We start from the raw sequence: 4947 nt of genomic DNA, 5'->3' as shown, positions 1-4947 counted from the left end.
ATATATATATATATATATATATAATATTTGCGAGGGTTTGGCATGCATTTTCAACCAGCTAGTGTTGCTACTTCAGGCTGATGACGAGCAATGATTCAGAAACATGTCCCTGAATGCACACTCAGCTGGGTGAGGGTACTTGTCTCCCCCTCGCAAATATAAGGACACAGGAAATGTGTCAAGGCCAACAGGAAGCGGTCCAGCTTCTTAGGGCTAAATAGCAGCAGTATGATTCCCTTATTGAGACTGTCATATTGAGTTGACAGTATACAACTGTAAAACCAGAAAGGAGAAAGCTGATTCGAAGTCTACAGATATAAGCCATCACTGGAACTGTACAAATCTGTCAAACTTTTCAGAAGCTTATCATTCAAGTATATATGAGCACATCTAGATAAGCAAATATATACATGCGAAGACATACATAAAACAAAACAAACAAAGGTAGGGTTCTATTTTCCTCGGTGATTCGATAATCATTATACCATCAGATTGCTTCATATTGGTTTCAAATTTTGGCACAAGGGTAGCAATTTTGGGGGCAAGTGATCAACCCCAGTGATCAACTGGTACTTATTTTATCGACCCCTAAAGGATGAAAGGCAAAGTCGACATCGGCGGAATCTGAACTCAGAACGTAAAGACAGACGAAATCCCGTTAAGCATTTTGCCCGGCGTGCTAATAATTCTGCCAGCTTGCCGCTTTTAGACTCCTTAATATCAATATTAGCCAAATAGAACGTAATTGATTTGGGTACAACCCTACGCCTAACTTACTCGACTGTAGCCTAACATTCCCGTATCTAAAGGCTTTTCTTCGTCCCTCGTATTTTACAAACTTCTGTGCGCATCTTATATTGCTTTCCATGAAACGTGTTTCATAACAAATCGCTAGAATACACCATTAAGTTTTAGAGTTACTTCGGTATTTCAACATAAATTAGCAACACGGTTAATTAACACAATTTTGAACCCCTTTTTTACCCATATTCTTACTTCATATTTTTCTTTTCCACATTCGTTATGGAAAACCACGATGTATATATGGATATTTAATATCATTGCTTTGAGAATTCTACAGTGTTGTTCAGAATTTGCTTACGATTGACTTTTCTTTGCCGACAATCCTCTTAATCAAACCACAAATTTGACATAGTATCCCCTTCCTGTAAGACAATGCTCCACAACCTTTTTCCACTTGCGATACACTTGTATTCTTTTCAAAATTCGGCGGCACACTTGAACTAAAAATATAAAAGTATAGGGGAAAAGATTATATTCAGGTTTCACTGCGTCTCGTGGTACTCCAATGTGCCGCGACATACCGGTTGCGGAGCACTGATCTAAGATATAGTGCGTTTGTAATCAGTCAAAAACAAGCTAAGTGCAGACTAGTGTTGTAAAGTACTTCTTAGAGAAGGCGCGTGGTTTAATGGTTAGAGTATTCGGCCCACGATCGTGAAGGTCGTGAATTCGATTCCCAGCAGCGCGTTGTGTTCTTGAGCAAGGTACTTTATTTCACGTTGCTTCAGTCCACTCAGCTGGCAAAAATGAGTAGTACCTGTATTTTGAAGGGCCAGCTTTGTCACATTCTGTGTCACGCTGAATATCCATGAGAACTACGTTAAGGGTACGCGCGTCTGTGGAGCGCTTAGCCACTTGCACATTAATTTCACGTGCAGGCTGTTCCATTGATCGGGATCAACTGGCACCCTCGTTTTCGTAACTGACAAGTGCCTGTTGATCCGACCAACTGGAGCTCTCGTAGTCGTTACTAACAGAAAGCCAATTTAGAGCACTCTCGACCATCTGAGAATATATTTAGGTTCTCGAAGTTGTTTCTCTTTCCCTGTGATCTTTGTGTCCTTGTTTAGCAATCTATGACAGTCACGTGATAAATTAATATATTCTTACCTTCCTCTGCATTTACAGTCTTATGTTTAACGCTGTGAGAAGCTAAGTTCAAATGTTATGGGACTATCCATTGAAATATGTTATCTTTCTCTAAGGAACTCGTGTCCTTGAACACACTATGAAAGTCATGCAATACATCTATACGTTCCCTACTCTTTCCACTACAAATATGTCTTAACAATAAATCATCATTGCATGTATGTGTGTGTGTGTGTGTGTGTGTGTGTGTGCGAGCGCATGCGTGAGCGTGTATGTCTATACATACATATGTATACATTCATACTGAAACACACGCACACATACATGCACTCACTCAAACACACATGTCTATGTATGTATGTATGCGTGTGTATGTACGTATGCATGCATGGATGTGTGTGTGTGTATGTATATTTGTGTGTGTGTATGTATCCCGACACTGTAACTTAATATCAGTGAGCAATATGTTGACGACAACCCGCTAAACACGTATATTAAATGAACATTTACAGCAAAACAGCATTCCACTGTGAAGCTCTTAAGGTTTGTATTCGTCATTAATCATCAGTTAGTATAATAAAACGACACTCATATCTCTTGTAAGAGGAGTGAATGATGTAATACCTCAGACATACCGCTATAAATATTAGGCTTTGTGTCTGTTGAAAGAAAACCTATAACTACTTCACATACACACTGGGAATAGATTTTTAATCTAGATTTTATGGTTAAATTAAAGTCATAGACATTAAAAATGTCTTTAAAATTGTATCTGTTTCAATTTTTTAAAATTTTAGTCTATTTCTATAATTTCTACTATGACACAGTTCCTGAAAGTTTGGGTTAGAATGGAAGGGGATGAATAAAAAAAATCGATTACATCGACCCCTCTCTGTGTTCGACAGTCACTTATTGCATCGACCCCAAAAGAATGGAAGGTAAATAGACGTAAGAAGTGCAGCTAAGTATTTTGTTCGACGCGCTAACGATTCACCCAGCTTGTCACCTTGTTATTAACAATGATTAAGGTGGTGAGCTGGCAGAATTGTTAGAAAGCCGGGCAAAATGCTTCATGGCATTTTGTCCGTCTTTACGTTCTGAGTTCAAATAACGCGGAGGTTGACTTTGCCTTTCATCCTTTCGCGGCCGATAAAATATGTACCAGTTTAGTGCTGGGATCGATGTAATCGACTTAACCCTTCCTCCAAAATTTCAGGCCGTGTGCCTATAGTAGAAAGGATTGTTAACAATGATTCATCTTGAAGCAAATTCAAATAATCTCAATGTAAATTAAATCGTTCATTTTGATTAAATAATGGCTTCAAATTTTGGAACAAAGCCATTGATTTTAGGGGAAGGGGGATAATCGATTACATCGAGCCCGTTACTCGATTGGTTCTTATTTTATCGACATCCGAAACGATGAAAGGCAAAGTAGACTTCGGCGACATTTGAAATCAGAACGTAAAGAACCAGAAGAAATGTCGCTAAGCATTTTGTCCGACGCGCTAACAATTCTGTCAGCTGCCTTATTCTAATTAAATAATACCATTGGCTTTATCTTATAAATAAGGAATTACAGTTAGTTTTAACAGGCAACATTTCTTGATCAGTTATCAAAATGTCTGTTGTGAGTTTATGAGGAATCATGTTTTGGATATACTAGACAGTTATTCTAACAGTAAATGTACCTACTTCAGTGAAATCATTTTTACATCAACATTATTTGCGAGAAATACTGGAGACAGTCAATCCATGCATTCTGAATGTAAACAGCCACAAATATTCTTCAACGTTGATTGTGGGTAATAACTTAATGACCCAACAAGTAACTTAATATAACTATATTCTATCGTTTTGAATTTTTCACTGACATCCCATTACAGGCTGTTGTCTTCTTATCATCATGTGCAGCAACAATGTATTTCAAATCGCCTCGTTCAGCAGAGGGCAATACAGGGTGGCCCAAAAGTAGGTTTATAGTTATCACGTAGGCACTTTAAATTTCTTTTAAAACATTTTATTACATTTAAATTTCTATCTTACAACCATATTGTTTATGCACATCTTAAACAGACAATGTTTAATCTCTCAGATGCTCAAAATGTCTTCCTTCAAAATTGCAATATTTTTCAAACCTCTTCAGAACACCCTGATGAACAGTGCAGCACAAATTCCGAACTCCATTAATTTCAGTGAATGCGTCAGAAATGTAATCTTTTAATTCATTTACTGTTTTGGGATTCTTTTCATAAGCCTTGTTCTTTGCAACACCCTCAAAAAAGAAATCCATTGGTGTCAGGTCAGATGAACGTGGTGGCCATTCGATACTGCCCCGTCTTCTAAACCAACGCTGTGGAAAGGCTCTATTAAGATAGCCTCTTACTGGCAGCGCATAAGAGCTTGACAAAATTAACTAAATTAGCATAGAATAATGGTTTCATATTTTTTATAAAGATCTAAACTGTTAATATATGAATACGAAAGAGATAGTTGAATAACTGTACATCCTGTACGCGCTGGATTTCAAGTGTAGGCTTCTTGTAGGGTCCCCACTTGCTTCCCTATTTGTGAAATACTAGTACTTGTAACTTGAGGCAAGGTAACACTGTTTTGAGAACAAAGCTTTCATCATTCATAAGTAAACACAGCATTGTGTTTACTTGCGGAAGACAAAATCAAAGGATGAAGTGAATTCAGATTTAAAACGAATGGGCGTAAGTTCAAACAGTCCAAAACAGATATTTCCTACAAGGGCGTGTTGAAAAGTTCTTAGTTTTGGGTAAAAGAAAATAGAAGAGGATCAGTTAATTATGATTTTATCCAACATATTCCCCTCTCAGATTCACACACTTATTGCAGCGGTCTTTCAGTTTTTCTAAGTTCCGTTAAAGAACTTGGAAAGCTGGACCTCCAGCTAGGCCTTTCACGGCACCCTTAAAGCCAGGAACTTTTCAGCATTCCCTCGTATGTTTTATCTAAATATCTACCATTACATTTGACCAGAAATTTTGAAATTTGTTTCACGATTATTTTAAATTGCTTCGAGTTTCT

At 37.6% G+C, this 4947-nt stretch overlaps 1 protein-coding gene across 4 annotated transcripts in view; it reads right to left on the bottom strand.

Moving 5' to 3' along the window:
* LOC106874097 (putative uncharacterized protein DDB_G0291812) overlaps positions 1–4947 on the bottom strand; it is a 45503-nt gene that overhangs the window by 30475 nt on the left and 10081 nt on the right. The gene's annotated exons all lie outside the window — the stretch shown is intronic.

Source organism: Octopus bimaculoides, chromosome 5, assembly GCF_001194135.2.
Source record: "Octopus bimaculoides isolate UCB-OBI-ISO-001 chromosome 5, ASM119413v2, whole genome shotgun sequence".
Taxonomy (NCBI): Eukaryota; Metazoa; Mollusca; class Cephalopoda; order Octopoda; family Octopodidae; genus Octopus; species Octopus bimaculoides.
The sequence above is the reverse complement of the archived record's forward strand: the minus strand, read 5'-3'. Positions and strand labels throughout refer to the sequence as shown.